Source organism: Maylandia zebra, linkage group LG19, assembly GCF_041146795.1.
Source record: "Maylandia zebra isolate NMK-2024a linkage group LG19, Mzebra_GT3a, whole genome shotgun sequence".
Lineage (NCBI taxonomy): Eukaryota > Metazoa > Chordata > Actinopteri > Cichliformes > Cichlidae > Maylandia > Maylandia zebra.
Window position 1 is genome coordinate 5,009,887 of NC_135185.1, and position 25,159 is coordinate 5,035,045.

At 39.3% G+C, this 25,159-nt stretch overlaps 1 protein-coding gene across 1 annotated transcript in view; it reads right to left on the reverse strand.

The window, feature by feature from the left end:
- Positions 1 to 25,148, reverse strand: part of akap6 (A kinase (PRKA) anchor protein 6) — a 236,893-nt gene extending 211,745 nt beyond the window's left edge. Inside the window, exon 1 of the mRNA XM_004554667.3 lies at positions 24,901 to 25,148. The gene's annotated coding sequence lies outside the window, so the exon portion shown is untranslated. The remainder of the gene's footprint in view (positions 1 to 24,900) is intronic.
- Between the last annotated feature and the right edge of the window lie 11 nt (positions 25,149 to 25,159).

The window sequence follows — 25,159 nt, forward strand, 5'->3', positions numbered from 1 at the left end:
TCATGCCCAAAAATTTGCTCATTTTGGAATGACGTATTTAAAGCCCTGAATACAGTCTTCCAATAACCATTAACAAAGAACCAACAGTTTGCCATTTTAGGGGTATTACAAAAGGGTTTTACAGGAAACAATAAAAAGTATCTCTTAAGAATCTTGCTTACAGCAGCACTAAAGTGTATCACCATTACGCGGCTAAATCTTGACCCACCTTCATATAATATGTGGGTTGATAAAGTAAGAGAGATTTATACTTATATGATCTGCGGATTCAGAGAGAATTGTTCACCGAGCGTTGGCGACCCATGCATGCTTTATCGTTTCAATAAACTAGCATAGGTTTGTTTCGTTTTGTTCATTTTTGCTACTAAGATTGTCACATGTTATTTAATATTATATTAAGGTGTTTTTTTGTTGTTTTTGTATTGTTTTGTGTTTCCTTTTTGGAGTTTTTATTTTAATTTGTACTTCTACATTGCTGTTCCTGCTCCTGTATCTGTTCGACTTGTGAACATTGACAAGTACAAGTTGTAAGGTTGTGAACTATAATAAAAATTGAGTTAAAAAAAAATCATATATGAATGAATAAATATTGCTTGCTTTATATAACAATATCCAAGTTTACAATTCACTTTCATGGTTTTTGCATATAAAACTGCTGTTGCCTATCAAACAGGTTTTGACTTTCTCACAAAGCCTGTGATGGAATATTTTTAAACCAATTCTTTATATTATACATTTGATCCCCAAAAGCACGAAGTAACAGGAAAACACAGATTTCTGTAAAATAAGGCAACCCAGTAATATTGTCTCAGCTGTATGTAGACCAACTCTGTTTATGTATAATAAAGTCTCAAGATGTATCATTAACCTGAAAAAGCCAGCGATTTAAGAGAAAATTAAACATTAATTGTAGTAAATGTTTTATATTTAGAGGTCAAAGTGCCAATAAGACGTCTACAGGAGTGAGTGACGAGCCAATTAGAGAAGTGACCTTTTCACTGGTGATTCTGTTGTCAAGCTGTGGAAGTACACAAACACCGATATAAACTGCCCTCCGGCTGTCATGTAGATAAAACGATGAAGCAGCTGTTCGCTCACAGACCTGCACAGTTACAGTTAGGAAAAGCATGCAAGGCACATAAACAAAAAAGAAAAATGCAAAGTAAACTAAGATAAAACGAAGTATAAAAATGAGAGCTACGTCAAATTATTTTTTACAAAATAAAAAAATAAACAGGAGAGAATTATTGCCTTCAACACACTGAGCAAAGATGCATATGTGCTCCCTCTTTCCCTCTTCATCATCACTTATTATTCTATTATTCTGTCTTCTTTCCATCTTTAACTCTACAAAGCCTTTTCCATTCTTTCAGTCCATTCACCTCCTGACATAAAGTATTCAATTAAAACACTAAATACCACACAAATCTTGTGTAGTTTTATGTTTAAATTTCCATCTACTATCAGATCTGTTCATAGACAGCCGGGGCAATTCCCCATGAACCTGAACATAGGAGGGGCGCAGCCAAAAGGAGCCCCTCCTCTGCATTATACTGGATGCTCATATTCTCAGTCTTAGAGTAAATTTGAATTCTGTTCAATCCTATTCAGTTTTATTTATATAGCGCCAAATCACAACAACAGTTGCTTGAAGGTATTTATACTGTAAGGTAAAGACTGCAATAACACAAGCAAGAACTTGGTGACAGTGAGAAGGAAAACTCCCAGGATGAGTACACTACCAGCACTTTGGCTTCCAGCAACATTAGTTGGTGACTTTGCTGAGTCCAAGGCCCGAACGATTACATGACACTATGGTTTTTTCATATTGTGAAATGTGCTGCAAAACAAACTGAGGTACACTAACTGTGTTACTAAAGGTTAAATTACTTAAGGGTAAAATTAGTGCAGGATAAACAGGTTGTTTTGCTGTGCTGTCATTACTGTTTGTGTACAATAGAAAGACAGCACAATCAGTGTACTGTCAGTGTAGAGGATCGAAATCTGCCAGGACAACTCATAAAACATCTGCTGACATCTGGTTAAATTCAGTTGTGCACAGCCACAGAGAGCAGCAGGTCAGCTGATCATACACTAAGAAAATCTACTGGAGCTCTCAATAGAAATTATTGTGAGTTGTGATTTCTTTATCAGAATTTAAATTTAGACTGAAATAAGGTTTGCCTTCCTATCGCCTAATATTAGACTAATAATAATTTAATTATTACGTTAATGTCGCACAGTTAGTTTTGCACAAAGACAGGTGGTAGAAATGTTCTTCTACTTCCTCACTGAGTACATTTCAGGGTGCTTTTTCACTTTTACTTGAGTAAAAGAAGTTGAATCAGTACTTCAACTTTTACTGGAGTATTTTTCAACACTAGTATCTGTACTTCTACTTAAGTAAAGAGTGTGTGTGCTTTTGCCACCTCTGCAAAGCTGAAAATCTCAAAAATGGCAACAAGTACAAGAATGTTGTGGACCCAAAGGGAAAAAAGAGCAAAGTCTATATATCGTGTACTTTCCAGTCTGTACAGTTCTCATGTCTTGCTGTGAAATACACTCTACCTCCATAAAAGTTCACGTTAAAGAAGTTGTGTCTTGATCTTCTACCAGAACTGCACAAGACAAACCAAGGAATAAAATCTCCCTTTTAAAAGAATTCCTAACAAACAACTGCAGACTCAAACCATGAAGGAGACAGGAGACACAGGAACAGTGACAACACTGGAATACAAAAACATTAAGGATTGTATGTATTATTGTAGGGCATTGGTGGGCAACTCCAGGCCTCAAGAGCCACTGTCCTGCAGGTTTTAGATAACACCCTGGGTCAACACACCTGAATCAAATGATTAGTTCATCACCAGGCCTCTGGAGAACTTCAAGAAATGTTGAGGAGGTAATTTAGTCATTTAAATCAGCTGTGAATTAAATCTCGAGGTGTGGAGTTGGTCACCCCTGTTGTAGGGTCTACCTTACAATATAAAGTGCCTTGAAGCGGCTGCTGTTGTGATTTAGTGCTGTATAAATAAAACTGCATTTATTTGAACTGAAGGGAGCTTACAGAAAACTTTCCTGATGAACCAGTGGGCTGGACAAGACTGAGTAGTCCGAATACTTCAAACTTTCTCCCAGGTGTGCAGCTGTTCCACTGTCTAGAAAATGTCTTATTAGTCAGAGGACAATCTCGACTGCCATTAAATCTTTGTGCCCTGTCAATAAGGAAGGATCTTCTGTGTATAATCCACCTGAAAACTTGGAACTAAAGATCCAGTGTGAGGTCTTTTATAAGACACAGCCAACAATTTGGCTATTTATTGTCATTTAATGACATAAAATTATATGTGGCTCAGCAAGTCACCGCCTGAAAAGATCACATGGACCCTCATGCGCACTCATCGCTCGTAGGAGGTGCCATAGAGGTTGGATGTGATGTGTGTGAGGTGGCGTTCAATGGCAAAGACGCTGAGAGTCCAATCCATGAATGTTGAGACTGCCTATTGGGACGGGAACACCACCACTCTGGAATGGTGCCATGGCTGCAGTGATGCGGATGCTATACCAGTCTGTTGTGGTGAAGAGGGAGTCGAGCTTAAAAGTAAAATTATGACATTGCCATTCCTTACCCTCATCTACTGCATGGTCACAAGCTCTGAGTAGAGACCAAATCAGTGAGATCACAGATATGAGCTTTCTTCACAGGGTGAGAAGCTCAGTCATTCAACAGAGACAGAGTAGATCCCCGACTCTTAAACATCGAAAAGAACACAGGACACAGGACAGCCACTGCAAGCAATTTATAGAATACGATACTAGACATGAAACATATAATTATTTAAAATGAGCTCAATCTTAAACATTTGCAGGAGTTATATCAAACCATTTAACACTAAAGGGGTCATTTTTCTACAGAATAGTTATTTTAGTTTTTTATGCACAATCATTTTCCAATAATACAGTTTTATTTGTACTGAGGTGTTTTGTTACTCTTTTCCTAATGAAATGGTTTGATAATTTCCTCCACCTCTTGTCATTGTCAGTTAATAGTAAATAATTTTTTATAAGATATTTGTAATATAGCAGACATTTATGTAACTATAGTAGTAGTAATATCTCACAATTATTCAGCCAGGAAGGAGTGCAGAAAGGTGAAGATGTCCATGTAGAGTGCAGACGTGCAGTGAAAAAGGCACATTTTAATCTGCTCCAGTTTATCTTGTTAAACTAATAATTAGTGGAGCTTTCAAGGGTTGCGTTTCTGTAAAAGTCCCCGCAGGCCACTGCTTTAGAGTGACTCTGGCTATGTCGGTTAGTGCTAAACTTGGTTTTGGTTAATAGGAATGAAAATAATCCCTCCAACAGCAGGAGCTCATTTTGAAAAGACGGAGGGAATGTTGTTATTCCTGAATTCTCTCTGCTTTACTGTAAGTGACTAAAAAGCAGACGAGTTTTAAGGTGATCACATGAAACACTGCTAAACTTAGCAGTGACTATATTATATCAACAACTACATTTGTGTCCTTGGCTATAGTTAGATACCTGATAAAAGATAAGAAATGGCTACTACTAATCCAGCTGTCATTTTCAATTGATTGCTGAAAAATATTTCCTGTTCAGCTCCAGCGCACACGTCATCTAACATGCAGGAAGCTGGTTACTGTTACTGCTCTGCTTTGGCTCCAGGGTGAATTTCCTTCATACTTTGTAGGGTTGATAATAAAAGAAAAAGAAAGAGAAAGCAGTGCAAATTACAGAAAACTAGCCATTAGCTTCATATCCGGTTGTTCAGTGATGACACGACGAATCCTACTTCCGGGCCTAAAGTAGTCTGCGTTTAATATGGCTTTTGTGTTGTTAACATGTTTAATGTTATGTATTTTCTTCTATTTGATCTCAAAAAGCTCCTAAAACAGTCAGTGATCACTGTTGACCTCCCTCGGCTTTTATTACCGCTAATCATTTATTTAAGCTCAGTTTTTAAAACCTTAGGATGTAACTACAGCCCAGCCCATGCAGCAGTATATGAATGACTAACCCCGTATTGTTGATGGATTGTCTCAGTTGTCCTCCTGACTGAAGTTTGGTCCTTTTACAGCATCCTGCCATGCGATTACATTTGTTCCTGACCACCGAGAACACTCACGTTAACTTTTATCGAGTGGAAAAAAAGTTAGCTTGTTCATATTATGCTAACATAGCTGTGTCGCTAGCGGTCACGTAGCACATCATTATATACCAGCTAGCCAAACTTAAGTAACCCTACAAACGTCACTGCTGTTTAGATTTCTGTCTTCATTTATGTTGGAAGTGATAGCAGAGCTGTACGTTTTAATTTGTTTCCAAAACCCCGCAGTCAGGACATGCTATATTGTATTTAGATGGAAGCTAGCGAGCTAACTCCCTGCTAACTTCTAACTCCGTTAAATGTCATAAATTCCGTTTTCATGGATGTCTGGATGTTAAACTCAATTGTTACACCTGGTAGAGCAGAACGCTGATCATTTTATTAAAGATGAAAGACTTTAGACAGTTTTTCAACTCTCAGTAATGCCATAGTGATCGTTTGATATATGGACCTGCAGCGGAGTTTAGACCCAGACACGGCTAGTGACGTCAGACTGAACAACCGGATTGTTAACTATATACAGATGAAGCACATAAGCACACAAGCGCAAATAAAGCGCAGGTCATGTAAATGTGACATAGGAGCCGATTATCTGTGATCAGTTGTGAGCGTGTTATGGAGTGAATTATGCAATGCCAACCTTTTACTGGAATCAGCTGAGGCAAAAAAACGAAAGTATCTTTTCATTTGACGGCGCATGCCAGAGGATGCAGCAGTAATAAGCTAATAGTGGAGCTCTCCAACTGTGGCCATCTGATGACTACAGAAGATTTAGAAAAGACGTTTTAAAGACACTTTAAAAGGAGGAACTGAACTGTCTGTCCAGAGATTCCTTGTGCTTTATTTTTTACCTACTCAGAGTTTCTTATCTGGAGCTTTTGGTGTTTGGAGAACTGCTACTGTTTACTTGGAGGTATTGGATGTATTTTAGGCCTGTTTTCAGAAGCTTGACTCAGGAGCAGAAACGTGACTGAGAGGTTTGAGGCAAGAAGAAAATGAAATCTCAGCCTGAGGCCAATCTCAAATGTCCAATCTGCCTTGAAATCTTTCAAGATCCTGTAATCCTGTGGTGCAGCCACAGTTTCTGTAGAGCGTGTCTTCAGAGATGGTGGACAGAGACCTCTGCTACATGTCCAATTTGCAGGACAACATTTTTACAAGGCGATCCACCACAAAACTTGGCTCTAAAGAATCTTTGTGAGGCCTATTTGCTGGAGAGAACTCGAAGATTTCACTGCAAACTGCACAAGGAAAATCTGACACTCTTCTGTGTGGACGATCTTGAGCCAGTGTGTGTTGTGTGCTTGCACTCAGAAACTCACAAGAACCACAGATTCAAGCCCATCAATGAAGTTGCTCAGGATTACAAAGAGGGACTCCGGAAACTCCTCAAGCCTTTACAAGAGAAAAGTGAGCTCTTAAACACCGTTAAGGAAGACTTTGACCAAACAGCTGAAAATATTGAAGTTCAGGCTCGAGACACAGAGAGGCAGATTAAGGATGTGTTCTCGATACTTCATGAATTTCTCCAAAAAGAAGAGAGAGCAAGAATTGGTAGCCTGAGAGACGAAAAGCAGCGTAAGAGTCGAATGCTGAAGAGGAAGACAAATGTTCTGAGCAGAGAGATTGCAACTCTTTCGGAGACAATCAGAGAAACAGACGAGGCGCTAGAAGCAGAAAATATCTCCTTCCTGCGGAACTACAGCGCTGCAGCTCAAAGAGTCCAGCATTCCCTCCCAGGTGTTGAAGAACTAACCCCAGAAGCTCTGATAGACACCGATAAACACCTGAGCAACCTCTCTTTTGCCATCCTCGACAGCATGAAAGATATGATTTTCTCTACTTTTAAACCTGAGCCGTGCCATCCCAGCTATCTACAGGCACCCGCTTACTACGATAACCACAGGGTAGCTCAGACCAGGAGGCCAATGAGTCTTGCGCTGCCAGAGAGTCAAGCTCGAGAACTCAGTCATATGCTTGACAACAAAGTCTTCCCACCACCACTCGCAAATCCATTATTCCCATGCCAGCCTGCTCAGGCTTCCGTGAGTAGTAACGTTCTTGGAAATGCAGGAGGTTGGGATTTGAGACCTGCAGCAACTTCAGTGTGCAATGAAGAAAAAAGTAAGCGTGGAAAGAAATTCATATTCCCCAACATATTAAAGCAAAAAAAGTAAAGGACAGCTTGGATGTAAACAGATATATATTTTTTTTTTTCATGTTAAGATGTATGTAGAATTCCTGATATTTGTCATTATATATAAATCAGTATGATTTGCTAGTTTATTAATTGCACCCAATTTACACAGTGGGGTAAATTAAATCCTCTTCAAAGCCTCGCAGCACAATTCAAACTGACCGTAAAGTTGATTTATTACACCTGTAAAAGTACATTAGGTTGACTATCTTACTTTTAGAGGGATGGAACTAATAAAGGCATATTGAGTGTTTCTTTGAAAAGAATTATTTATTAACAGTTGTCACTTTTGTAAAGTTTATGTGTTAGATTTTGTCGTTTTGTGTGAAAGGAACTAAATCTGACAGGATGTGAAAGCAAGCAGAATTTGAAAAAAGCTTCTGTAACCTGTTGTAATCAAGAATAAATTGATGATGTATTTGATTGTTACCATGTGTAATTACTGAGTACTGTTTAAAATAAAAATGTGTCGCTCCCCCAATTAACACCCAGGACAGGAAACACGTCAGAGCCCTCAAAGAAGCTGTTTGATGTTAGATGAACTGTGAGAAGAGGAAAAGTGAGGAACTGAGAAGGAATATCAGCTCTCTGAGAAACAGCAAGAGCTGGAGGACGGTGTGTCCAGACTGAGTGCTGGGGAAGGACAGCAATTTAGTGTTTTTACACTAAATTCTTGGTCTAGTATTTGGAGCACCCTAGTGTGTGCTCTGAAAACACACTGATTTAAAATCAGCAAACAACAGCGGGAACATTTCGATATTTACATTTTTATTCATATGTTTTATGTCAAACTTGATTTCTTAATTTTTCAGCACTGCAAAGTCTTCTTAGTTGTTCAGTTACAACTGAACAACAACAACAACAACAACAATAATAATAATAATAATAATAATAATGACAACAAATGACAGAGAGAGAGACAAAGCTAAAAAAAACAACAATATTATTATAAATGGGCAATGAGCTACTGGAGCTTTTTCTGTAATTTTACACATTTATTATTTATATAAAATTGTGAAATTGCACCTTTTTTTCTTATATTAAGACATCTCAGGTATTAAATGTGTAATTAAATGTCTTTACACTGACAGAAAGGGGCGTTTCACTGGACCACCTTGAGATTGAAGTGGGTTGTTTTCAGCCTGCGGTGTAGATGTAGATGATGCATTGCCAGGTTGACTACCATTTGCAATAACTAACCCCAGCCTGAAAATGGAGAAACACACACACACACAGACACACACAGACTATTGCATCATACCTCTCCGTCTGCTCTGAATTTAAAGACGTAATAATCCTTTCTCTTTAAAAGCAGATGGAGTAATCCTGTTTCATATGCAAAAGGCAAAAGATGAAACATGTGGTCAGACATGTGGTCACAACAAACTCTCTTCCTGTCATCTGCTCCACTCTTCCTTCTGTCTCTCTGAAGGAAATAAAAACTCTCCCTTTTCTCTTTTTCTTCCACTCACACTTTGTCTCTCACTCTCTCTTTCTGCCCATCATTCAGCCTGTCACAGCATGGCACAGGACAGGGACTGTGTGTGTGTGTGTGTGTGTGTGTGTGTGTGTGTGTGTGTGTGTGTGTGTGTGTGTGTGTGTGCCCTCCCCTTTATCACAGCTGCAGCTCTAAATCCTTTTAACCAGCAGCAGACGCAGTGAACAAATAGAATGTTTTATTTATTTTCTCCTTTCTTTGAATAAAATATCCATCCAGCTTCCAGTTTATTTTGTCTGCATGTTTCACTGTGATTTTAATATAAATATTTGTTTTTAAATAAAGCACTTCTGTAGCAAAACTATCAGGGCAAACAAAGTAAAAGCATCTTTTAGTATTTTCTATGTCAAAAAGATCAATTTAAGTAGTTATTGTGCAAAACAGGTTTCAATTTCAAATCGCCAATCTTTACTGAATAATCTTAATAATGACAAATCTACTGAATTATCAGCAGAAAATTTCAGCGATCAAGGTAGCCACACACACACCTGTAAGAGAAACAGAAGATCTTCATATTTCAAGTGTTTTACACGAATTCACTGGATTTCTCTGACTGACTAATCAATTATATAATTTCAGTCGTGATATTTCAGGAAGATCAACCTGTCACATGTGTGCAAATAATGAGGAAAGAGTGGCTCAAATATGTAATGACTGAATGATTACACTAGCGAGTTCAATACTGCACCACAATAATCCATTTTAACTGAGCGTTTTACTAAAGACGGTAAAAATTCATTACCCGTAAGTTCATACTTTAGTGGATTAACAGGGAAAACTTTCACACACTTTTAAAGTTATTGATTAAAAAGTAGAAGATGTTCACTATACTTTGTTCACTCAAAAGAAAAGTAATGCTAGAATGTAAAAACTGTGAAATCATTTCCTTTCTTCATTATAGACACAAAGAGTGAACGCACAGGGTGACCAGTAACCAGCAGCAGTGGTTATCATGTTTGCTGTGCTGGGATGGTTCAGGCTCTATATTGATCAGGATTTGAGGCAGCAGTGAAGCAGAGAAACAATGTCAGTGGAGCAGCAGAACAGAAGCCAGTCAGTGATAAACTCAACCTGCCTGACACGATTAATGCTGGTGATACAGTGTGACCTAGATAGGTGAGGACATGGCTGAGAGTGACACTGCAACTTCATTTTGACTTTCTCATATGTCTGTTTTTTAACTGCTGTTGCTTGTTTTTGCAAATGAACCAAACCAACTTCTCATTGTTTGGAAAATGATGTTTTAATTTAAGAGTGGCACTCCACAGGTTCACACAGCTCATGCTAAAAAGGCAGAGCGCTGATGGAAGCGGGCTCACATATTTACTTGTGACCTGTGATGTCTGCCTGCAGATTATGAGACTCCAGTTATTTGTGAAGCTTTGTTAGCCTGTTATGAAGGAGATACTGATAAACAAAGAATTGTAGCTACTAGTATGTAGACTTTTCAATTCAAATCAATTCAGTTTTATTTATACGGAGCAGAGAAAAACCCAACAATCATATGACCCCCTCTGAGCAAGCACTTTGGCAACAGTGGGAAGGAAAAACTCCCTTTTAACAGGAAGAAACCTCCGACAGAACCAGGCTCAGGGAGGGGCGGGGCCATCTGCTGCGACCGGTTGGGGAGAGAGAAGGAAGACAGGATAAAGACATGCTGTGAAAGAGAGATAGAGATTAATGAACTTTTAAGTGTTAATCAAGGAAGTGGCAGTAAGCCAACTTCCTTTAGTTACACCAACAATGTAAGTATTCAGACTTTGAGCTAGAATGTTGTATTCTCTACTATTCAGACATTATTGTTACTGTTCATGCTCAGCTGCTCATTGATGCTCACAACGCTCAGGTTTCAAACATTAATATCAATGACAGGTGCTCTGTTCACACAAGGTTGGTGAAGCTTGGCTAATAACACTGCATCAGGTGAAAAATTCCCATCTCACTACAGACACTCTGCAGTGTGTGGTTTTATATTTTTACAGTGTCTCTGTATGACACTATAATGTAAAGTCAGTCTATACCTATTATATAAATATAACTATTTACCATGCCGTAATAATAATCCAAAATGTTGTTTACTTCACAGATCTTTTTCGCTGCGTGTTACAGTGATCATTCTAAATACAAAGTAACATGTAATTCAGAAAAAACAGCATTGATTAGAGAAAACTGATCAAAATAAAGATTATTGTATTATTTTTAATTCCATCTTATATCATGACATAAGATAAATACTCTAAATACTCCAAATACCATTTTCCAAAATAGCTATTTAATACAAAGCAAGTTGAAACTCTTGCATGTATGACCTGAGCATCCAAATTTTCTACATTACATTTATTTCTGATCAAATTTCATGACTTCTCATGGTCCCCACTTCCTTGGCTTTAAAAACCCTCAAAATACCGCAGCTCTTCGGGAATGAAGTACAAACACTTTCCTCTGTCTTTCTCTGTAACATTAAACCCAGTGAAGCACTTCCTGTATCCAACATGATTCAGGATGGGCTCAGCAGGCGGGAATAGACATGATGTCATTCACTATGACCTCATCAGTCCAGTGACCACAGAGGAAGAAACGCAAGTTGCAATGATGGAGACAGAGTGGGGAAGTACAAAGGCAAGGCAAGGCAAGTTTATTTGTATAGCACAATTCAACAACAAGGTGATTCAAAGTGCTTTACAGAGACATTAGAAACAAGAACAAATAATTGATTTAAAATTGAATAAAACAAGCAAATAAACTAACTAACTAATTAACAAACAAACAAACAAACAAACAACAGTATATAAAATCAAAACAGATAAAATCAGAACAGTAGATAAAATCAGTAGTTAAATGTAAGTTTTGAAATTTAAGCTTAAAGTGTGGATTTGGCGCTTTATTCAAATGCAGCTGAGAACAGGTGAGTCTTCAACCTGGATTTAAATAAACTGTGTTTCAGCTGATCTGAGGCTTTCTGGGAGTTTGTTCCAGATATAAGGAGCATAAAAGCTGAATGCAGCTTCTCCGTGTCTGGTTCTGACTCTGGGAACTGATAAAAGACCGGATCCAGATGACCTGAGGGATCTGGATGGTTCATACTGGGTCAGGAGGTCATTGATGTATTTTGGTCCTAAACCATTCAGAGCTTTATAGACCAGCATCAGAACTTTAAAGTCTATCCTCTGATGGACAGGCAGCCAGTGTAAGGACCTCAGAGCTGGACTGATGTGGTCCACTTTTTTGGTCTTAGTGAGGACTCGAGCAGCAGAGTTCTGAATGAGCTGTAGTTGTCTGACTGATTTTTTAGGTAGACCTGTAAAGATGCTGTTACAGTAATCAAGCCTACTAAAGATGAATGCATGGACTAGTTTTTCCAGGTCCTGTTGAGACATCAGATCTTTTATCCTTGAAATATTCTTGAGGTGATAGTAAGCTGACTTTGTTATTGTCTTAATGTGTTTTTCTAAGTTTAGGTCTGCATCCATCACTACACCCAAATTTCTCGCCTGGTTTGTGGTTTTTAGATGTATAGATTGAAGTTCTCTGGTGACCTGTAATCGTTTTTCTTTGGCGCCAAAGACTATTACCTCAGTTTTGTTTTTGTTTAGCTGGAGAAAATTGTGGCACAACCAGTCATTGATTTCCTCAATGCATTTACCAAGAGCCTGTACAGGGCCTCGGTCTCCTGGTGACATTGTGATATATATTTGTGTGTCATCTGCATAGCTGTGGTAGTTTATTTTGTTGTTGTTTATAATCTGTGCCAGTGGGAGCATGTAGATGTTAAACAGAAGGGGTCCCAAGATGGAACCTTGGGGAACTCCACATGTGATACTTGTCTGCTCAGATGTGAAGTTACCTATTGATACAAAGTATTTCCTGTTTTCTACGTATGTTTTGAACCAGTTTAGTACAGTTCCTGAAAGACCTGTCCAGTTCTCCAGTCGTTTGAGTAATATGTTGTGGTCACAAATACAAAACAATACAGAACAAAGAGAATGACTCAAAAATGATGCTAATAGTCGTCATGATGAGGACAGGACGATACCACACAACTAAAAAAAAAACACAGATCTAATCACCTGTAACGAGATCTGCAATTACAACTCTTCCACAGATTTTTAGTGAAGGTTTGTGGAGCAGTATGGCCAACGCGTCTCTACACAGGCGATCTGAAACAGACTGAACACAGCCAATCTTTGGTCTCACAGGGCTGCCAAGAGGTCTGCCATGCCTGCCCTTCACCCTCAGACCAGTCGATGTCAGCAACATGTGCACTGGAGCCTGAACATGTGGAGGAACATTATGTTGAACAATGAGTCCAGATTGTGCCTTCTACAGTTGGACTGTAGGGTCAAAGTGTGGAGAAGACATGCAGCGTGCTATGCCCATTGCTGCACTGCTAGTGTAACAGCTTTTGTTGGAGGCAGTGTGATGGTGCGGTGCAGCATCACCCTCACTGGAAAAACAAGGTTTGTCGTCATCGGCAGCAATTTTAAAGCAGAGAGATATCGAGATGAGATTCTGCAACCGGTGGCAATTTCATATCTCCACAGTCTGGGACTGAACTCTGTCTTCCAGGATGACAACGCCCCCGCAGACTGGGTTTATCACCTGCCTGAAGTTCGGACCTCAAGCCCACTGGAAACTTGTGGTATCAGCTTAGGCGTGCACGTCATGCCAGAGTGACCAAGTTGAAGAATGGGATGCCATCCCACAGTAATGTATGATCAGCATGGGGAGGAGGTGCCAGGCTGTGGCTGTGTATGCTTCTTCCACATTACTGAGGTCCCTGTTTGTTAAATGAATATATTCTTAAATTGCCCGTATTTCTTGTTCCTTCAGATCAATTCAGTAAACGACACCAAACAAGATTTAATAGCAGAATAAGCTGTTTGGCCTTGGCAGAGAAGATTTGGCAATTTTTTATGGGCACAACCCACACACTCAACTCTGCTGCTCAACCCACAAATGCATTTTCGTTACAAATCTGGCACCATTTAAAAGGGAATAAACAGGCTTTCCAACAGATTGCCAAGAAGCCCTGTTACAACAAAAGAATAATCGACCAAACACAGATGTCCTTATTTTTTGTGCTGATCTCCAATAGCAATGTCATTCTCCTCATCATGTTTCTGCTCTAAATCTCCTCCATTCTTTCTCCAAATTCTCCTCTCTTGAAAGTTACTCACTAAAACGGTCAATCTAAAATATATCGTTAGTTTGTTCATATAAAAAAAAAACTATAAGGGTTATTTTAAAGAAACTCCAGAGCTATGTGTTAGAGGCTAATCAGACAGCGTAGACTAAATAGGTCATTTGCTTACGGATATAGGCTGGACATGTGAATCACACATGTCCAGCCTGGGGTAGCTCAGGGGGTAGAGGAGGTCATCTACTGATCGGAAGGTTGGTAGTTTGATCCCTGGCTCCCCCTAGTCTGCATGCCAAATATCCTTGGGCAAGACATTAACCCCAAGATGCTCTCCGATGCATCCATCAGAGTATGAATGTGTGTGAATGGGTTAGTTACATAGCACTTAAAAAAGCACAGAAGATACATCTTGTGTGATTGGGTGAAGGTGGCATGTTGTATAGAGCACTTTGAGTACTCCGGGAGGGTAGAAAAGCGCTATATAAGAATCAGTCCATCTGCCATTTACACACGTGCACATCCAGGGCAGAAATACAAAGACACAGTAGTATATTATACATCCTACATAAACCACTGTATATCTGTTTACCACACATTGATACATCTGTATATATGTAGCACATGTATATCTGGCCATCTGTATAGCAATATAGAACATCTGTATGCTATACAGATCATCTGTACATTTGTCCATAGTACATCTATATATTTGCTCTCTGTATAGCAATATAAACATCTGTATACATAACTTATTTGTACATAATCTGTTCATAACTATTCCCACCTTTTACCCTTATCTGTATATAATCTGCTCCTATTGCACTTACTGCTCCTGCACTTCTGATTAGATGCAAACTGTATTTCATTACCCTGTATTTATACATCTGTAATGACAATAAAGTTGAGTCCTAATTCTAATCCTGGAAAACTGACCAAACATCATCCATCTAGGGGTGAAAAACATCCTTTGACACAAAGCTAATGTCTCAGACTGCTCAGGAACTAAAACATAGCTTGTTGCATCAGGATGAACTGATCTGGAGAGACATCGGCCTAATCATATTCCAAGGAATGAAATGAAAAAAAGACGCTAGTTTTAGATCAGAAACCATTAGTCGTGTACTGTATCTGCACTAGAATAAAAATAATTCCAATAATAATTATAGCTTCGTTTTAAAGAATTATACTGCTGTCCTGTGTTCATATCACAATCCTTGTTTCTAAATACTTCTTAGTTTCTCAAAATGCAAATGTTTCAGGATGTAAAACATCTCCTCTGCTCGTCTCATGATTCAAAGTTCCACAGCTGTTTGTGAATCAGCAGTTTGCAGTCTGACGGGAGAGTGCTCACATGAGATCCCTTTCATCTGTCTTTTGTGAGATTAAAGTTGGGATTAAAGCCACGCTGGGAATGGTTTTTATGTAAGGCAGTAGGTGTTTTATCAGCTGAAATCACAGACTGGGTGTTCCCCAAATGTTCCTAAACTGAAGCTGTTTTCTCCCCGGGGGAACCCTGATTTGTGTAAAGATGATAAAGCAATTTAAAGAAAGGAGAACGCTTTAAAAGAAAATAAACTACTGAACAAAATCCATAAACACAAAACACTATGCTAGAGCACATTATTACATATTTTTACAACTATATGTTTTTAACATTTGCTCTGGTATTTGGAATGTAAAGTTTCTTGAGAAGAACAAAATCTATCATTCACATTGGCTCCTGGTGTGTAACATCCACCCTTCCTTGCATCACCTTTAGACATAACTAGGTCTCCATCTATTGGCCCCACCCAGACCACATGGTACACTCGCAGACAGAGCATTCAGGGTGAACTCATCTCTCCGCCGACGCTGTGTCATAAATCATTCAAACGAAACCAAACATTGTGTGTTTCTGTTAAATGCAGTAAGAGGGTGTGCTGCTGTGACACCAGAACTTACAATAAATGGAGTAGAGGTGGACACATGGAAAGAAAAGCCAGCCACTAGACAGACTGCAGCAACAGAGATATTTACAGGGCGTGTGTGTGTGTGTGTGTGTGTGTGTGTGTGTGTGTGTGTGTGTCCCAGAGGTACTCGAGCCCTGCCTATGAATAATGCATAATAGGGGAAAGGGGAAGAAGATCTTCTGTCCCTGATCATTAATCTTTCCTCCTCCTCTGTCTCGTGTTTATGACCAAAGAAATGCAGGAAAGGCTGCATCAGCAGCAGAAAACCACCCTGCACCACCAAGACTGATACAAAACATTTACAACATCCCTAAAAACATAAAAGTATCATTTCAAAAGCTAAATCGAAGAAACCATCAAACCGTTTTTGTCAAGTATTATAGTACATGTAGGTTCAAACACACGAGGGACGAGCTCTGGTTAAAAAGGAAAGTGCAGTTTAGCATTCCTTCTGAGTGTTTGGCCTAAGGATTAATTACAGCACATTTTAAACGGCATACTTAAAGGCTATAAATGCCATCCCCAAAAAGTAACTGAAATTGAGTGATACTGACCTTGAATACTGAAAATGTTCAACTGCTGTTCTAAATTAAGTTCATGAGGACAGAGGGACGTTAAATAAATCTACAACCAGGCAATATCTGCTTCCTTACATATAAACAGTTGTAACAGTTAATGCAATACTTTGGTTAAACCCTTTGAATTAAAGCTGGAAATCACATCTTGAATGTTTGATTTAAACCTGCTGTGTTGGTGTACAGAGACAAAATTATCACAATTGGGCCACTGTCCAAATACTTGTAGGCCTAACTGTAATCATTTATTTGCAAATTAATAAAAAGCGCTTTTTTCCCCTCTATTTAACAATTCCGATCATATAACACACAATTAACAAATAACTAAGCTCAGATTTGAGTCCCATTCCAACACATTTCACCATCAGTGATTTGGAGGCGACCATTTAAGTCTGACCATTAAGACGGAGAGAAATGATCCAGCCAAGCAACATGGACAACAAACCAGTGGAAGTCTGGATTTTTGTCTCATGAGACCAAATGTGTGCAAAGCTTTTAGTCAAATTCATCTTACAACAAAAAATTGAAAACACATTGAAAACTTTATGCATTAAAAGGTGAAATCACACTCACTGTAGCTATAAATATTAGCAGCTAGAATCCTCTTAACATTTTTAAGTTAATGCACCGTCACAAAATGTTTACCATGTACTGACTAACTAATAATATCTATTAATATCAAGACACTCCACATATTTTATAAAGGCCACACTTCATGCAATTAAGTAATTAAGTCTTATTAAATTAATTCCACAGAACTGGTTTAACTGTACATTACATTATAATACATTCCCCCCTTTACTTTCCAGTTCAGCTTCCTTCTGGGACTGGACAGAAGCATTAGTGGCACAAGCCATGTTTTTTTTCCTCCAGTAATTATGGATAATATTACACACACACATGCACACGCACACACACACGCACACAGGAATCAGACCCTCACACACAATGTGAAGAACACTTCCAATCATCTGATACATTCACGGATGATAAATGTTCCACGTCTCTCTGCAGGAGCTGATAACAGTTTCGCTGTGAGTCGGCTTTCTCTACAAACTGGCCGAGCTGATCCAAAGTAAAAAGGCAGGCAGAGAAAAAGAGGGAGGTCAAATCAAAGGACATTGTCTTATTAAAGATGATTATTTTGTTGAGGAGATTTTGGTTAAAAGGATATTCGACTGGTTCCCTCCCAACAGCAGCGGCTTGACTTACAAGCAGAAGCAGAGAATATGACGCTAAATGTGATTCAGACCATTTTTGCTTATAATAATTTGACAGTATCATTATAAAATATCTGAAAAGCTTCTGTGTTATTTACAGTAGAAGCACTTTCAACAGAATTTGAAACAGAGACTAAGTGAGGCTGAAGGTTGCTGCTAGGTCATCTTAGATCCATCGTGTGATTTGGACCCCCCTTGGAGGGGTTGCCACAGCAACCTCTTACCTTATACCTATTATCCCCTACTGTCACGCCAACCCTCTCCATGTCCTTCTACACTATATCCATTCTGTCCTGTTTTCACTGACTTTCATTCCTCTTTTCTCCAGAGCATACCTCCACCTCTCAAACCTCACTTCCATCTGCTCAGTACTCTCACACTCACTACAACAATGTTATGTGCAAACATCATAGACCATGGAGACTCCCGCCTGACCTCATCTGCCAACCTGTGCATCAGGACTGCAAACAAAGGGCTCAGAGCAGATCCTTAATGCAATCCCACCACCCAACTTCAAACACCTCACCAATGTCTCACTGTCCTCATAGTACCACCGTTGTTGGTACTTCTCTGCCACTCCTAACTTCCTCATACCCAGGTATTACCACAGTTCCTCTTCTGGTACCCACTTTGCCTTCTCTAGATCCAAAAAGACAATGTGGAACTCCTCTGACCCTCTTTATGCTTCTCCATCAACACTGTCGAAGAAAGGCTCTCACCTGGAGTGCATTTTCTCAGCATGTAGTCATACCGCTGCTTGTTGATCATCACCTCTCTTCTTACTTTCTCTACATGTCTCATCAGGTTTATCCCTCTGTAGTTACTACAGCTCCCTCGTTACTGAAAACCAGTACCACTACAGTTCTCCATTCCTCAGATGTCCTTTCACTCTCCAAGATCATGTTAAACAGTCTGGATAAAAAAAATCCACTGCCCCCTCTAGTAGACATCTCTATACAGGTTTGTCATGTAGACCAACCACCTTTCCGCTCTTCATCCTCTTCATAGTTGCCCTCACTTTCCCCTCACGCCTTTCTTCTCACTCTCTCATTTTCATTCATCAATCTGCTCCTCATAGTACTTGTTCCACCTTCTCAGAACACTCTCTTCACTTGTGTGTCTGTAAACGCCTCTCACAACTAGTTATGATATTTAGCAGCATAAATGAATGTCAAAAAAAAGTGTCTTGGAAATAAAGTTGGGAAGGAATTCTACACTTTGTGAAGTAATTAGTACAATTTAAGGATAATTTTTGTCAGCGTAAAACTGCAAAAACCTTTGATTTCGTCATCCAGAGCACATAACATCAAGTTATAAATTCAACATCTGTAAGGATGTTTTATAGCGAAATGAAAACGGTGAAACTCATTCTATATGAGGCCCTTCTTTTTCGGTTTCTGTGCTACAAATACAATTCTGTATTGGTAATTCATGTACGGGTTTATCCAAACTGTATCCACAAATGCATTCATTGGCTCCTAAATAAAAATTATAACCATAAAGAAGTATTGGAAGAAACACCCTTCAACCATGCTATGATTGTTAACACTGCATTATACAGCCTTTCTGCAACATGTCTTTGGAACGCCACAAAAAGGCAGAGGATAAATGAAGTAATGCTCCTCCCCTGACATTAACATCAGCACAAAAACTGTTTATCAGGAGCTTCATGGGTTTCCAAGGTTGAGCAGTTTATGTAAGTGGGAAGTGTTGGTAGCACAGTGCTTTTTTTCAGCATACATTTCTGATCTCCAGGAAATTTGTATTTTTTTCTCAAAAACAATTGGGTATTGTACAATAAATGGGTTCATCTTATATTCAGAACCAACAGCACTTGAAATTAATACATATGAACTGCTTCACCTATGAGCACAGAGCTAACATCCAACATTCAAGTGTTCCTACATTCTGCTTTTGTGGAAACAGAAGCAGAATAAACCTTAACCCTAACCCAGATCATGTGATAGCCACTCCAACCTCAGACACACATACACTATGGCTGGTTTGTTCTAGTTAAACATGTGGGGGTGGTGTGTGCCACAGACACACACACAGCACTATTGTGTTATAAAGAAGGGCAGGGAGACCTTCTGGTCTCTCTCTTTCTCTTTGAGCTTTTATAAAGCTTTATTACCATATCACAGCTTGAATGGTTTAAGCGTCCTTCTTAGAGCCACTTTTAAGGAAGCACTATAGTGCTCCTAAGGACAAAGCAAAAAACATGTAGGAATGACCATCTGACTAAACTATTACAGTGCAGTGAAAAAGGATTCCTGCTCGATCATCGTAATGCCAGCAGCTCACCAGCCTCTATCTTTACTGTTCTCTCCCTGCTGGGGCTGTAGTGCATCAGCTCTGCAGAGAGAAACTGCGAGGAAAGGGAGCTGACAAACCAACCAGCATGCAGTTCACCACATCAGCAATTAAAGAATGACTCCTGGTTTCTGACATGTTTTAGCAGCTGTAAACTGCAGCACACTTGCTAACACAACCCGTCTGTAAAGATCTTTCATAATAAGGTAATAATGGTCATAAAGTCTTGTGCCAACTGCTCCAAAATACAGTAAATAAGACCATTTGCTCAAGAATAGATGTCACACCACAAACCCATCATAAACAGCATTTCACATAAATCAGACCGAGCCAGTCCTAAAGAGCTGTCTTTTGACAGACGTTAAGGATTTCTGCAACAGATCTGTTATCCTCATAGCAGCCTGATAACGACATCATTATTACAGGATTAGTGCGAGGCACACAAAAGCTACAGATGAACCAAACATTCCTGATCGATAAAATGGGGCGAAACTGCAAAAATGGTTCATGAAGTTGGTTAAAAAGAAAATGCTTTATGACATTATTTAACCTTTATTTGTCTTTGAAACCTTGTACATGACTAACCAAGTAAAATCTGAACAGACATTCATGCAGAAAAGTTATCTTTACGCGCAGACTGCTTCTATAAAGGTTTATGCATGTTATCCCTAAAGCTTTGTCCAGATTTGTTTTGTTAAATGCCTTGAAAATGAACTTTACCAAAAATCAATTCAGGTCAAGGCGATGGCTGCTGGCTAATTAAAGGTGACCCCGGGAGAGTCTGGTCCTCTGTGGTGAAAGATCCACTCATTAGCCACCTCTACACTGTGACTGTGTTACCATAGAGCAACTGCAGGCAGGAGGCCAGGTGTTGAAGGTTAGGGGAGCAGGTTTAGCAGCAAGTAACAGGAAAATGGCCATCTTAGAAAACAAGTACACATATATATATCTAATATATACTCAAGACAGCAACAGAACAAATCACATCATGCAGACTTTCAGCTGCATTTCCACGTGTCTACAGCAGCAAAAGCTCTCACACTTTGCAGTTTGATGTCTGGAGTCTGAGAGCTGGTGCTAACAAAGATGTGTGGAGTGAGTCTCCTGCATTAATGCCAATCATCCTGTCGTAACCAGCACAGTAAGACACAGAGCGGCAGGCTTCCTAGTGTGTCCAAAGCCAAGCCTTCATGCTATTTAATTGGCTGAAATAACACCCGGTCAAGTTTCTAAGTCAACATGGGGGAGGTGCTTTCATCAGAGTAGCTGATGCTGTCTGAAACAGCAGCAGCCAACCTCCAGGAGAAAGAAGCAGACCAGATGGTGACGATAACTACTTCATTTTTAACTACCGTTTTTCAGGATTGGTGCAATGCTAGAGATGTGCTACAACAGTAAAGTAACAACCTCTTAATCTTTTTATATGAAGCACAAATGAAACACTTTGAATTATCAATGTTTTTATGCATTATTGTTGTGCAATGTTATATTTTACTGCTTCGATTGCGTATGTGTTCATTAGTTCACAGACACAGATGACTCCTTGGACTACTCCAAGTCTGTATTTTTAGTCAATTATCCTGGTAAGCACCTGCTTTTAGAAAAAACATCCTTTGTTGCAGTCTCAATACTCTGATATTCTTGCATTATATATCTAAAGTGCAGCACTTCAAAGCAAACAGAGCAAAACTGTGCAAACAGCGATTCTATCTGTTCCTATAAGTGCTCTTCTTTTGCATAGAACATTTCTGCAAATTCAATATGTGCCAAATGAGGAATCCAGTTCCATCCATCTTGGTTATCAACACTGGTAAAGCAAACCTGGTCCACAGTGTATTTCTAATGTGCCTAATGCTGTTTGTGAAAAATAAAACATGTCTCCAGTGACAATCAGAGTCTTACTGCTATTATCAAAGTCACATGGAGGCTGAAAACCTCACTGCACCAAGATAAAACTGTCCTCTTTCTTTGCATCTACTAGTGATATTCATTTGTTTTCATTTAAATTAAGTCCCAGTACTTAACCTGACCTGTAGTAAAAAGACATTATCGGGTTTAAACTTATTATTAGAGGCCAGTTTAACATGATAATGAGACTTTTGCTTTCTACCCAGCTCTAAGTCACTATGTGACCAACATAAACTCTTAAGGTTACTGTTTCTGAGTGTCATCATCACCCCATAAGATTAAAGCTAGTTCAGGATTAGTCCTTAAGAAAGCAAAGGAGTCATATTTCTTCTCTTCCCTCTCTTCTTTGTTTAAGCCTGGAGTTAATCCTATAAACCATCTTTAACAAGAGCGACCTACACCCACTTCACCCTCCATCACCTTTCTTCTGATGTCTATGCTTCTGTGCATCTCTGTTTCTCTCTCTCAGTCCAGTTTTACAGCTCAAGCGATAGTTACATCATATCCTGTGGAGTGGAAAACAAAGGCAGTGATCTGGATTGTACTGACCACGAACACTATACAGCTAACCAATAGGAAACAATGCTAATGACGGGCACACGGGAAATCGTACGGTCTACGGTCTGCGTCTACAACTACAACAACTTCAGACTTAAACACAGTTAAAAAACGACAAAAAAGCAGACGCAATTAAGCATAACTGAACTGATGTGAGGAAAAATGGAAAAGAACAACACTCTTTGTCAGAATATAGACCAATATGGGATATCTATCTGAACCCTGTTCATCAGAGAATCCACAATAAAATCTGAATACATGGAAAATAATGTTTGAGATCTAAACTCTAAGCACAGGACTGGAATTCACCCTGTGCTGTAACTAATGGCGAATAAATGCTCCAAATAAACACTATATATTTGGTTAATGTGAAGATATGTCCCTCCTATCAAGTTAAACTGATAGCAGAAGAAAGAAAAAGAAGAAATGCACACTTTTTGTTTTGCATCCAACAATTTCTATAAAACTATGCTGTAAAAAAGTATTGTCGTCCTTCCTGGTTTCTTATTTATTGCATATTTGTCACACTTAAACGTTTCATAGGATGAAAAATAAATGTAATAATAGACAAAGATAAATTGGATAAATGCAAAGAGCATATTTTAAATCATGAGTGAATTTATTAAGGGGAAAAAAGCAATGCACACCTATCACCTATCTGCATCTCAACCAGATTTAAGTCTAGATTTTGATTAAGCCACTCCAAAACATTACACTTTGAGCCATTCAGAGGAGGCCTTGCTTGAGTGTTTCAGCTCAGTGTGCTGCTACATAAACCAAGTGTCCTTGGGCTTCCAAGCATGTAGTAAGGACTTGATGTTTTAGTGAGAAGATTGATGATTCCCTGAATTACGACACATTAACCAGGTCGTGAAGAAGCAAAGCAGCCTCACACTATCACACTACCACCACCATGCCTGACTGTGAGTATGAGCTTCTTTTGATGAAATGCTTTATAAGTTATAAGCCAGATGTAACGGGACTCGAACTTTCCAAACAGTTCAACTTTTCTTTTCTCGCCAATATTTTCCAAAAGTCTTGGGGATCATCAAGATGTTCTTTGGCAAATGTGGGACCAGCCTTTGAGACTGTGTTGGCTTTGGTCGGCAGTGGATATCATTTGGCTCAGTATCGTTTTTCCTGTTGGATCATGACTGCTGACCATAACTAAGACAAGTGAGGTCTGCAGTTCTTTAGATGTTGTTCTGGATTCTTCTATGACCTCCTCGGTGATATGTTGAGATGCTCTTAGAAAAAGTTCTCCATTTGTGAATAATGGCTCTCGCTGGGTTCTCTGTAACCCTTTCCAGACTGACAGGTGTCAGTGACTTTGTTTCTAATCTGCTGTTGAGTTTCTTTAGATCGTGGAATGATGCTTTATGAGATAATTTATTAAACAGGTATGGCAGTAATCAGGCCTGGGTGTGGCTACTGATTATTAACCTCAGCTTTCCAAAACAAATGTGGTTAATCACACTTAATCCATCCCTTGATTTAACAAAGGGAGCAATTACTTTTTCCCTTAATAAATAAAATCAACATTTTAAAACTAAAGGTTGTCTGAAGTTTTTTTGATCCGTCATCAGGAAGGAGACAAACACTTTTTTTAAAGCACTGTACTTCCATCACTTTGAGAAACTGTCAGTACTACAAATCTGCTTACATTATGCTCCTTTCAGCAAAAAAACTGTCCTGTATTCTTCCCCTGAAAAGGACAATGTTACATTTCTGTTGCAGGAATTAAAGCCTTTTGTATGCACAGCACTTTGCTGTCTTGCAATGAGATACTGTGCAAACTATAGTGATCAAACATGTGAATAATGAACTCTTCATTTTCAAACACAGCACAGGGAGACAGACCAAACAGGAGACAGGAAACCCGACTATGCTTAAATGTTTGTTAGACTGGGTTAAGTGGAAGTGAATGAGAACTTTGTTTGAGCCCCATTTTGCATTAAGAACCTAAAAACATTCTGAGTGTTCAAAAACATCAAAAGCAGGCACCAGGTCCTAAAACTGCCAAGGTAGCAAACCAGATTTTGATATGAGGTGAAAGAGAGCAGTAAGAGAAGCAGGGGAGCAGACTGGGAACAGAAAGGAGAGGTGTTGCCCTCTTTCTGTATGCAGCAGGCAGAGCGAGCTTCTGCAGAACAGGCCTCCATAACAAAAGCTAAGATAGAGAGAGAGAGGCAGAGATTGGGAGTCACCTCCCTCTGCTTCTGTCTCCCTCTATCCATTTCCTTTTCTCTCTCTTTCTTTCATTTGCATCAGTTTGGGTGCGAGAGCGTCACACAACTTATTAAATCAGCATTCCAGGAAGGATTACAGTGACACACACACACACACCCTTTCATGTAGTCAAAACAGAAGAAAGGGTACTCAGAGCAACAGAGAGCAGGTTTAGCAGTACATACCACATCTCTGTTCATCCTTTAGTCCATCTCATTTCTTCCTTCTCTGCTTTTCCGTTAGAGGATGCAGAGTGAGGAGAAGGGAGGTGCCGTTGATGTTGTGGCAATCCCACTGCAGAAAGAGAGCGAGCGAGCGAGAGACAGAGATGATGCTAACACAGGAGAGGCTAAAGCTAAACTAGCCACCAGCTCAGTATGGGACGGTGGGGTGAAAGGACGGATGGGAGGGATGATGATGATGATGCGGCACCTTTCAGTTTGG